At 41.7% G+C, this 12,999-nt stretch overlaps 1 pseudogene; it reads right to left on the bottom strand.

The window, feature by feature from the left end:
* Window positions 1-12,283: 12,283 nt before the first annotated feature.
* Window positions 12,284-12,401, bottom strand: LOC124796566 (annotated as a pseudogene).
* Between the last annotated feature and the right edge of the window lie 598 nt (window positions 12,402-12,999).

Below are 12,999 nucleotides of genomic sequence, written 5' to 3'. Positions count from 1 at the left end.
TGCTTCCAGCTCCGTGATTGAATAGTTTTTCACGCTTTTTGTGAGTACACAACTGGCAAATGCAATTGTTCTATATGATCTTAGCCCTGCCTGTTCGTATTCTTGGAATAAAACAACTCCTAAACCTGTTTTCGCGCTATCAGTGGCCATACAAAAATTTTGTGTTAGATCAGGATGTGCTAAAATCGGTGCTGTTGTTAGTGCGTTTTTCACTTTTAAAAATTCTTCATTGGCTTGTTGATCCCATACCCATGGTGTGTTTTTTCCAGTCAATGCACATAGGTGTGGTTTTGCGAGAGAGTCGATCCAAATAAATTTTTTATAGGATCCGGTGAGACCTAGAAATCCTCTGAGAGTTTTCTTATTATATGGAGTATAGAATTATTTGATTGCCGTTAGTTTTTCTGGGTCGGGCATTACCCCTTTCTCTGAAATTATGTGTCCTAGAAATTTGACCTCTCGCCTTCCAAATTTGGATTTTGTTATATTTACTGTGACCCCATGCTCTTTCATGATCTGTAAAAACAGATTTAATGTGTTGTTGTGATGTTCCCAAGACGGTTCTGCTATAATCACATCATCAACATAACAAGTAATTTTTTGTAAAATTTCAGGACTGAGTATAGTAGTAAATCCCCTAATAAATGCTGCTGATGATATGTTTAAACCAAATGGCAATCGTTTAAATTGGTAACATCTACCGAATACGATAAATGCTGTAAATTTTCTACATTCTGGGACCAATTCTATTTGCCAGAAACTACTCCGTAAATCAATTGATGAAAATATCTTAGCACCATGGAAGTTTTGTATCAATTCCTCTAATTTTTCTGGACAATCTGTCTCAGTGATTATGATTGTGTTGATCTGTCTGGAATCAAGCACTAACCTGATGCTCCCATCTCGTTTTTGTAGAATATGGAGTGGGCTGTTATATGTGGAGGTAGTTGGTCCAACAATATCATCATCTAACATTTTAGATATCTCCTGGAATACTTTATTCCTGTAGCTTAATGGGATTGTATAGGGTGGCACTCTAAATGGTTTGTGCTGTTTTACTTCAAACTTGTACTGAAAGTGTTTAATACTGCCAGTCTTAGGTAAAAATACCTCTGCTTTATCTCGTAAAATACCCTCTAATTCTCTTTTACTGTGTTCCGAAATACCTTGAACTTCGTGCAATTTTTCGTCGGTTTCTTTATGGACTTCTAACATGAGTTGAAGTGATTCCCTCTTTTGTGCATACCATTCTAATTCTTCATCCTCTTTATTTCGCATCATTCTTAATTGTTCGTTTATAACTGGTATTTCTTCTAATTTTAGCTTTTGCTCAAAGAGAAGTGTGACATTCCCGAATGTTACGCTACCTTTCCCCATATCTATTATCGCTCGTCTCTCATTTAAAAAATCTGCACCTATAATCAAATCTACAGTTAGTTTAGGTATAATCACGAAGTTGGCTTCGATCTTTTGACCTTGACACGAAAGAGTTAACCTTGTTTGTCTCGTAACTTCCACAGCATTGTTTCTAATAGGACCACTTACTTTAATCTTACGTGTTTTCAGAACTGGCAATTCCTCATTGGCATTACACTGCACGAATAAATTTTCTGAGATCGCGGTTAGTTCACTTCCGCTATCAATTACAATATTGACTGGGATGTGCTTTACCATGGCCTTCACAATTGGTTGAATTTGAAAGGGTTGGTTCTGTTCTTCTTCTTCTTGCATCAACGAATCCTCCACTGAATCATACATGAGTCTTTTCAGGAATTTCCCTTGTGAATTCGAACTTTCTGTAGGATAAGCTTCGACTGCTACTTCTCTCTCTTTTATTTCCTCTTCTCTATTTCTTCCTTCATTTACGCTTTCTTCAACATCCTCTACTTTTTCCTCATCCTCGTCTATCTTCTCCTTCTTCGCCGCTACTTCCACATAATCGCATCTAAATGCTCTAATTATCGCTTCATAACTTCCTTCATTATATACGTTGGGTTGTGTGCCCACTAGTAACTTATTTTCAACTTCTGTCGACCGCGCATTATCCTCATTGAATTCGCTTTCCCTGGTTTCCATCTCAAATAGCTCTGCAATACTCATTACTTCGTCCTTTCCCCTACATTCGTTGTGCATGCATCTGGTAATTCATCTTCCTCGTCAGTATTCCCCAAATTAATTTCGTCCCAACACGATATTGTTATTTTCCTGTCTTCGTTTTCATCTGGTCTCTGCGGATTTGTTTCTTCCTTCTTCTCTTCTCGTGATAAGGTATTTACTTCTCTGTTCAAGGTGCTGCAATTGTCCTGGGTCGGTGCGTCATTCTCTTTGGCATGGGCGCTTAGCTGTCAATTCGAACGTTTATCGGGGTTTGGTGGTCTTACCTCCACCTCTTCTATCTGTATTCTCTTTTCTTGTTCAGCTTGTTGATATTGGTTTCTTTGTTGATAATTTGTCGGTCTATTGGTTCTCCAATACCCGTTCCGGTTGTCGTCATTCCCTCTGTAATAGTTGTTGCCGTTCCTGGGTGAATTATAGTTATTGCCATATTCTCTTCTAAATCCATAACCGGTTCTTTGTTGAAATCTATTGTCATTTCTTGGTGCGAAGTTATCAAGTGGTTCGTAATTATTGTTTCTTCGTACTGTGTCTTGTGGATTCCACTGCTTTTTGCTTTCGTTTTTACGTGTCCTTCGTCTTTTTCTTGCGTCATCTTCCGAAAATATGAACTCTAGTTCCCTTAGAATACCTTTAAATGCTTCGACGTCATTGCCTCCGCGACCTACTAGCGATTGCTGGTATTTCAATTGTACCTTCATCGAACATAATTTAGTCAACTATCCGTCACTGTATGGTGCATCTAAGCATTGATTTTTCTTTGCCATTACTTCGAAAAATTTCACGGGACTGTTCTTTCCTGAATTTTCAAAATATGGGTTCTGTAATAATTCGTACTTCACTCTGTTCTGTGCTTCGCTGGACCAATATCGTGAGAGAAACTTCTCTCTGAAATCTTCGTACGATCGGCATGTCGCTGCAACATTCTGCATGGTTTCTGCGACTGTCCCTGACATGTGTGCACATATAAAGTCTAATTTGTGTTCTAGCGTCCAGTGTTCTGGTAATCCTACTCGGAATTGATCAATAAAAGTTCGTCAATGTAATGAGTTTCCTTCTCGAAAGTGTTGAAATTTTCTGACTGTGAGGAAATGATCATTGTCGCACTTCGTCGTAGTTCCTTATGAAATTCGCGATTCTTCACCACTTTTGTATCTGATCATTTCTCCCGTCGTTCTTTCCGGTTGTGGTAGATCCATTGGATATTGTCCACTGTAACTTTCGCGTACCCTTGCGTAGTATCGTTGGAGTGGTACGCAATAGTTTTCTTCCATCGGTTTGAACGTGTAGCTGAATGCATTGGACTGTACTCTTCGCGACCTGGCTTTCCATTGTCACGTATTGGTTCGGTATCTTGTCTGGCTAACCTTGCCGCTTCATTGCACGATCCAGACTGTCTTGAAACATACATTTGTGGTTCTGCATGTGTTTGTGGTGCCGTTTGTTCATCAAGAATTTCGAAACGTGTTTGTTGCGGTGCAGGCTGTCTGACTTCACGTATGTTATTTGCTGCCTGTGATTAGAATCGAAAATGCATGATATCTTCGTTAATTGCTTGTTTTTCCGGTGCTGTTAAAGATACAGATGTGGTTGCAGACTCAGTGCTTGTTCGATCCTGTTCACTACGCTCTTCAATGGTTTTCAACAACTCTGTTCGCAATTTCTGAAATTGTTGCTTCGTTTGCGCTTCTATTTTGACTATGCGGTTACCATATCTTTTCAGCACTGCTTTTGTGATACGTTTGTGTAACACACTGTTTTCAACAATTTCACGAGCTGTGCCTGCTGCTTGTCTAGTTATTACGTTTATCTGTTTCTCTAGTTTCTTGATTTCTCCTGGGAGCTGTTACGTAATGTTTTGATCTCGCCCTGAGTGTCATTACGCAATGTTTGTACGTCCACTTGTACCTTGTCAATGTCTGTTCTCAATTGATTGTGACCTGTTATCAAGTTTCCTATCACTTCTCGAGATTCTTTTGCCTCGTCTTCAATATGACTTAGGTTAACTGAATCTTTTTGTTTTGTTCTTTAATCTCACGCATTTGTCTCGTGGTTTCTGCAATTTGTTACGTCGTTTCGGCATTCTGAATTTTAATTTGGTTCGTAATTTCTTTATTTTGTCTTGTCATGGTTTCCGTCATTAATTGTAATAATTCTGCCAGATTGGTGGGTTCTATTGCGTTTCCTTCCGACGTCCTACGCTCTGTGTTTTCGCCCAATTGTTGGTTTGCAACCGATTGCATTGAACTGTGCAGTGACACGTTTTTGATCGAATTCCTTGTACTCTGTGGGAGGGAGCTCTGATTACTTTTACTATGGGTTCTACGTATTCAAGACGCAAGTTAGAATCCTCATCGGCTGTCTCTCTACTTTCCTGCTCCTCTGTCGTATGCTGACCTAGCTTTTCTGTGCCTTGGCGTACATTATCCTCGTTGTGGTGCGTTATCTATCCTATTTCTCGCGATACTGCATCGTCTGTTGTACTGTCCTCTATTCACTGTCCATCTTCATGTTGGCTCTCTACCTCAATTCGGTCAAGGTCTCGATCCGCCATTGCTAATCTTACCGAATCCCGTATTTTCTGTTTTAAAAGCAATTCACGCGCCCTACTTCGCGTCAACATGCGCTCATATGATCTCACGCGTCTTTTTGTTCACACGACTTGACACTTATTATACCCAATACTGATATTCCATTCACTTACTTGTTGGATCAGAACCAACTTGTCAACGATGTATCCGCCACCTGTGCGCTTAAATTGGAGAGAAAACTTAATTCTAACAATATTAAAATTCAAAACTTAATTATGCTATTGTCTCTGCTAGAATGTCTCACTTTTTCTATTGAATACTTTCTTACTATCTATCGCTGTAGCTACTGTTTTCGATTGTTTGTATCTTCCAAAAAAAATTTTTATTACGAAAATTTTTCAACAGGATATTTTTCTGACCTAGTTAGGCATGTGGTCGACCTTCAATCACGGTATTTTACCATCCTGGCAGGGTCGCCATTCTCTAACATTCTGCGTGGTGTCTGATGTTCTATGTCGTGTCTCCCTACCACTTTCGCCCAACGACGCTCTGAGTGTGTTTTTTAGGGAATTGACTAGTTTGAACCTGGGACCTGTTGCTGGTAACGAGACGCCAGACCACACATGACATGTAGAGTTCAGAAGAGTTCAGTGAGACTAGCGATGATATAACCAAATACTTAATGATTTCAACGTCAGTTCCACTGCACTCCCTGTAAAAGAATCTTAATACTAACTAAATGTAGTGGAAGGGGTTCAAGGCTTTCCTATTTTTAGTTAGCTGGTAAAATAACGTCGAAAAAGCAGTTAACTTTACCATTGGAAATTTTATTCTACTCTCAAAACATTGTTTATAAATTGCATTATTGATAAAAGGAAATGTTTTAATACACTGCGTTCAACAAAAACGAATATTCCCTGAATGGGTTTCCAAGTTCTACAATGGATCGAAGGATGACCTATGCCATATCACATCTATAATCTAGATTTAAGTTAAGTTTCATAAAAGAGAAAACTATCAAAATGGTCTACAGTGACCCTCAATTATCTTTAATTACCTATCTAACTTGTCGTAAATTACAGTGGCTGATATTGCTTCTCAATAATTATGTAACAGAATAATCATCACGTTTCCAATTTTAACTACACGTAGCAAATGCGAACACGATGAGATTGAACTGACGACCGACACTAGTATTACGTAAAAAGGGGGTGTAACAGATGAGACTTCTGCTGTTCTGAGTGAAGCTTTATGCGCTGTTATGCGGCATCGCGTGCGTTCATTACCTTGTCGTTGGTTAGACAGTGTCAGGGGGCGGCGGGCGGCACAGCTCCACACACCTCACTGTCTCGGAAGCAGCTCCCTCCTAACTTCTCCTTACTACAATTTACCGAATCTGATTTTTAAAAAAAAAATCTTGCTGTGATTTCATCTGACCAATCAGGGTCTCAATGTCAACCTTAAGCTCTGCCTACAAAAATTCTGTCGATCCAATGAGAAACGTGATACTTTTCGTGGTGGGGCAATGTTTTTAACGTTTGCAACGTAACAGAGACGCGAAAAAGTCTCATGCTAAAACTTGCAGCTGGTGTGGCCCTTTTAGTGTTATCATAAGATCTATACTGTGCTTCTGGAGGGCTCTATCTTTTAACATGGGCTGGGGGTGGTCCTGACGGTTGGCTGGCACCGTGGGTCTCCATCCCTTACCGTAGGGCCTTCTAGCTTAACACGGTTCTGCTTTCGGCTTCTGTTCTCGTTTCTCCCCTCGGAACTGCGTCTGTCTCACGGTGGGAAGGTATGACATGCATTTAGGCATTCTTGTGTTAGTCTGTGGTATTCCATTTGTTCACTCGTTACTCGTATTACTTTGGTTAATATAATGTCACGATATATTCGGAGCTATGTGACATACTGCTGAATTTGCTTATCATGTCAGGGTTTTCATGGAAGGTGTTGGATTTGCCTGAGACCTTATATGTTGTTACCAAGAAATGACAGTAAGGAATACAAATATTATGGGGTCAATATCAAAATACCCAGTCTCGTGAACAGGGGTCGACAAGAGTATCGTGAACTTACACCACTTATTGCCCGATCCGCCCGTTTCTGAGTCAAAAATATCCTTTTTCAATGGGAAGAGTTACCCGAAAATATAATACCATACGACATAAGCGAATGAAGATAAGCAAAGTAGACTAATTTTTGTATCGATCGATCACTCACTTCAGATACCGTTCGAATAGTAAAAATGGCAGCATTAAGTCTTTGAACAAGATCCAAAATGTGGGCTTTCCATGACAGTTTACTATACTACTGGCCATTAAAATTGCTACACCAACAACAAATGCAGATGATAAACGGGTATTCATTGGACAAATCTATTATACTAGAACTGACATGTGATTACATTTTCACACAATTTGGGTGCATAGATCCTGAGAAATCAGTACCCAGAACAACCACCTCTGGCTGTAATAACGGCCTTGATACACCTGGGCATTGAGGCAAACAGAGCTTGGATGGCGTGTGCAGGTACAGCTGCCCATGCAGCTTCAACACGATACCACAGTTCATCAAAAGTAGTGACTGGCGTATTGTGACGAGCCAGTTGCTCGGCCACCATTCACTAGACGTTTTCAATGGGTGAGATATCTGGAGAATGTGCTCGCCAGGGCAGCAGTGAAACATTTTCTGTATCCTGAAAGGCCCGTACAGGACCTGCAACATGCGGTCGTGCATTATCCTGCTGAAATGTAGGGTTTCGCAGGGATCGAATGAAGGGTAGAGCCACGGGTCGTAACACATCTGAAATGTAACGTCCACTGTTCAAAGTGCTGTCAGTGCGAACAAGAGGTGGCCGAGACGTGTAACCAACGGCACCGCATACCATCACGCCGGGTGATACGCCAGTATCACGCTTCCAATGTGCGTACACCGCGATGTCGATACACACGAATGCGACCATCATGATGCTGTAAACTGAACCTGGATTCATCCGAAAAAAATGACGTTTTGCCATTCGTGCACCCAGGTTCGTAGCTGAGTACACCATCGCAGGCGCTCCTGTCTGTGATGCAGCGTCAAGGGTAACCGCAGCCATGGCCTCTGAGTTGATAGTCCATGCTGCTGCAGACGTCGTCGAACTGTTCGTGCAGATGGTTGTTGTCTTGCAAACGTCCCCATCTGTTGACTCAGGGATCGAGACGTGGCGCACGATCCGTTACAGCCATGTGGATAAGATGCCTGTCATTTCGGCTGCTAGTGATACGAGGCCGTTGGTTTCCAGCACGGCGTTCCATATTAGCCTCCTGAACCCACTGATTCCATATTCTGCTAACAGTCATCGGATCTCGACCAACGCGAGCAGCAATGTCGCGATACGATAAACTGCAATCGCGATAGGCTACAATCCGACCTTTATCAAAGTCGGAAACGTGATGGTACGCATTTCTCCTCCTTACACGATGCATCACAACATCGTTTCACCAGGCAACGCTGATCAACTGCAGTTTGTGTATGAGAAATCGGCTGGAAACTTTCCTCATGTCAGCACGTTGTAGGTGTCACCACCGGCGCCAACCCTGTGTAAATGTTCTGAAAAGCTAATCATTTGCATATCACAGCATCTTCTTCCTGTCGGTTAAATTTCGCTTCTGTACCACGTCATCTTCGTGGTGTAGCAATTCTAATGGCCAGTAGTGTATCTATCTGAACACTTAGAAATTTGAACTGTTCAGTTTCACTAATGACATTCCCATTCTGTGAAATTAAATCGTCAGGTTTTGTTGAATTGTGACAGAAACTGTAAAAACTGAGTCTTACTGTGATTTAACGTTAGTTTATTTTCTACAAGCCATGAACTTTTGTCATGAACTGCACTATCTGAAAAATAGCCAGTGTTGCTCACAACATCCTTTACTACCAAGCTAGTGTCATCAGCAAACAGAAATATTTTTGAGTATCCGTAGTACTAGAGGGCATATCATTTACATAAATAAGGAACAGGAGTGGCCCCTACACTGATCCCTGGGGCACCCCCCACTTGACCGTACCCCACTCAGACCCCACATCACAGCCATTCTCAACACTGTGAATAACGACCTGTTGCTGTCTGTTGCTAAAGTAAGAGGTGAACCAATTGTGAGCTACTACCCGTATTCCGTAATGGTCCAACTTCTAGAGCAATATTTTGTGATCAACATAATCAGACACCTTAGTCAAATCAAAAAATATCCCTAGCGTTCGAAACCTTTCGTTTAACCCATCCAGTACCTCACAGAGAAAAGAGAATATAGCATTTTCAGTTGTTAGACGACTTCTAAAGCCGAACTGTACATTTGATAGCAAATCGTGTGCCATATAATGATCAATTATTCTTACATATGCAGCCTTTTCAATAACTTTAGCAAACACTGTTGGCATAGAAATAGGTCTAAAATTGTCTACATTATTCTTTCTCCTTTTTTATGAAGCGGCTTTACTACTGAGTACTTTAACCATGCAGGAAACTGACCATTCCCAAAGGAAAAATTACAAATATGGCTAAATACGAGGCTAATATATGCAGCACATTACTTTAATATTCTGCTAGACACTCCATCATATCCATGAGATTCTTTAGTCTTGAGCGATTTAATTATTGGCTCAATCTCCCCCTTGTCTGTATCACAGAGGAGTATTTCAGACATCAATCTCGGAAAGGCATTTGCCAAGGTAGTTATATGATTCCCTGTGGAGACTAAATTTTTGTTTAATTCACCAGCAATGCTCAGAAAATGATTGCTAAATACTGTACATATATCTGATACATCAGTAATAGAAATATTTTTACTACGAACTGACTGTATACCGTCGACCTTGTGCTGCTGACCTTTGAATTAATTATTCTATTTGCATACCACATACTCTTTGACTTCCTAATAACATTTTTAAGCACCTTACAGTACTGTTTGTAATCGGCTACTGTAGCTTGATTGTGACTACTTCTAGCGTTTTGATATAATTTCCGCTTCGTGATACATGACATCCTTATCCCACTAGTCAGCCACCCAGGCTGCCTTTTGCTGCTAGTACCCAGTTTAGAACGTTCTAATGGAAATCAACCCTCTGGGAGCATAAAGAATGTGTTAAGGAAGCATTATATTTTTCACCTATGTTATCGGCACTATAAACATCGTACTACTCTTGTTCCTTAACGATTTTTAAAAAACTCTCTATCTCTGTTCGATTAACTTTCCTACATATATGTGATGTTTGTTTGAATACAAAAGTCTTTTAGTGTTAAAATTTGTGCGTCATGGTCTGTGCTACTGTTCCCCTGCACCCTAGTTGGAAAAAACACCGTCTGCATCAGATCATATGAATTTAGGAGATCTAGCAACATCCATTTTCTTGCACCATCATATACAAAATTTATCTTGAAGTCACCATATATAACTAATTTCTGGTACTTCCTATAAAGTGAATCAAGAACCCTCTCTATCTGGAGCAGAAATGCTCTGAAGTCAGAGTTAGGGGACCTATGAACAACAACAATTAGAAATTTAGTTTCACTAAATTCAACAGACCCTGCACAACATTCATATCTCTGTTCAGTGCAGTGCGTGATATCTCTATGGACTCAAATGGAATATTTTTTTTTACGTACATGGCCACTCCCCCACCCCGCAAGAAACTCCTTGAAAAACAGCCAGCTAATCTGTACCCTGGTCATGATTCAGTAAAGTTTTCGTGCGTGCTCTAATTTTCAACCAGTTAACATACGCCCCTGCTCTCATTCTCTCCCGGTAAATATGACAGTGCTACGTTTACAGCTTCCACCACTAAACATAACGTACGAGTCGATTAGACTTTTCCAACCGATATACCACTACATTTTATTGTATGGCGCTGGACTATAGAACGTGTTATTAAATTTTTTTCAGTGATGTAGTAAGCGAGTGCTTGTCTTTGGTTACAACATTTACATATATTCAACAATAATTTTAATTGCGTTAAATATACTGGCGGTGCCGACATAGAATGGTTAGCTACTAATTTACATTCAGTCATTTTATATTTACTTTACAAATTATTTATAGTTCCACATTCATATCTTCTTTTGCAGAGTCGGCAACTGATTGCATACACATTCATTGTGTCTTGATTTGAGTACTCCTCTTTCACAAATCTCTAAGCAGTCACACTAATAATAATGTGTGTGTGTATAGATGGAAGAGAACAACTTTTAAAATCGTAGATTTCTCAAATAAAATTACAGTTTCCTCGATCCTTGTTAAATTTGGGCAGCTCTCCATCTCCAGAGGCCTTCGCATCGATATAAGTTAAGCTCAAACATCAGATGTGACAGGAATGGTTTGCAGTCCTTTCAGTTCCATGTGCTTAGGTATTAAAATGGCAACTCTTTTGGGCTTATTCCATGTCAGCTATGAAATTGCTTGATTTTGAGGAATCAGATTTCGGGAATCCATTTGACTAGGTACAATACTTAAGTGACTAACATTGTAATCGTAAGCGCGAGATAAGACATTGCAAATGTGAAATGCTGACACAATAATAACCGGTGCAACCGCCAGAATGTTGAATGCAAGCATGCAAACCTGCGTGCTTTTGTTGTACAGGTACTGGATGTTAGTTTGTGAGAATGGAGTTCCAGGCCTGTTGGACTCTTAGTACGCCCAATACAGAGAAGGTTAACGCTGTTCGTGGATAATGCTGGAGCTGCCGTCCGATGATGTCCTGCATGTGCTCGACTGGAAACAGATCTGGTGATCGAGCAGGCCGAGGCCACATGTCGACACTCTGTAGAGCATGCTGTGGTTACAACAGCGATACATGAGAGAGCGTTGTCCTGTTGAAAACCACCCCCCCGGAATGTTGGTCACGAATGGCAGCACAACAGGTCGAATCACCAGACTGATGTACAAATATGCAGACATAGTGTGTGGGATTACCACGAGAGAGCCCTTGCTATTATACGAAATCGTCACCCGGAATATAACGCCAAATGTAGGTCCAGTGTGTCTAGCACGCAGGTAGGTTGGTTCCAGGCCCTCAACTGGCCTCCTCCTTGTGGTGACGGTACTCACGACTCCAGACAGTGCCGCACCACAATCGATAAACCGAGTTAGAGAGACTCGTAACGCATCATCTATATGGATTGGCAGTACAAATCATACCAAGGTCCGCCAGGGGTGCAGCTGTCAACCCATGGGCATCATGTGTGTGGATAGCGATTGGTCGATGTCTCGTTAAATATCGGAACACTGAGCTATGGCAGACAGTCCTCTTCAGTGCGCCGAGGCGTGTACAGTCTCCCATTCACCGACGAGTCTACGTGCTGCAGTGTTCGTCCGCCGTCTCCGAGACCCAAGCTCCACAGGCATCGTAGGTCAGGTCTGGACTCTACATAGGCATAAGAGACACAGTGACTCACTCCGTCTTCAGGCCACGAGTGGCGTACCAGTACCATCCGACCGCCGTGTTATCCTCACATCCTCAATGGAGGATGCGGATAGGAGGGGTGTGGGGTCAGCACACTGCTCTCCCGGTGGTGGTGGTATTCTTGACCGAAGCCACTACTATTCGGTCGAGTAGCTCGCCAATTGGCATCACGAGGCTGAGTGCACCCCGAAAAATGGAAACAGCGCATGGCAGCCTGGATGGTCACCCATCCAAGTACCGACCACGCCCGACAGCGCTTAACTTCGGTGATCTCACGGGAACCGGTGTATCCACTGCGCCAAGACCGTTGCCCGCAACACAGTGACAGTACTTTAATATTTTGGAGGACTTGTAATAATTTCAAACGTCTAATTGTGCTGGCCATTTCACAAGAAGAATCATCATTTAGGCTGAGTATTTCTTCATATTTAATGAATATAATTTTATTACTAATTTTTGGGTATCTTTCTGATTGAAAATAATCTACAGCGTCCTCCTGCATTCGCAACACCCCTAACCAACACACGGCCATCTCTGGTACCGAGACAGAACCAACCTTCATTACAAACGCAACAGATCTCCATCCTACCCTCCAATGAGGCGTCTCTTGACACCACTGAAGTCGCAAATGGAGGTGGTTTGGGGTCACTGGAATGCAACCTGCAGGCCATCTCTATCCTTGAATAGCTGATTTCTAACAGTTCGTTGTCTCCCTGTGGTGGCAACCGCTGCTGGAATTGCTGCTGCAGATGCCATACGAAGTGCAAGAACAAAACTCCGAATATGGTGATCTTCCCCCTGAGTAGTTCTACGTGACGGTCCAGAGCCCCGTCTTCTTGCGACTGCACATTTTCGTGACCACGGCTGCCAGCTACCATATTCGGAGCTACGTTCCTGCCAAGTCTTTCTG

The sequence above is a fragment of the Schistocerca piceifrons genome, chromosome 4 (assembly GCF_021461385.2).
Source record: "Schistocerca piceifrons isolate TAMUIC-IGC-003096 chromosome 4, iqSchPice1.1, whole genome shotgun sequence".
Taxonomy (NCBI): Eukaryota; Metazoa; Arthropoda; class Insecta; order Orthoptera; family Acrididae; genus Schistocerca; species Schistocerca piceifrons.
This window is presented reverse-complemented; position numbering and strand designations above follow the sequence as displayed.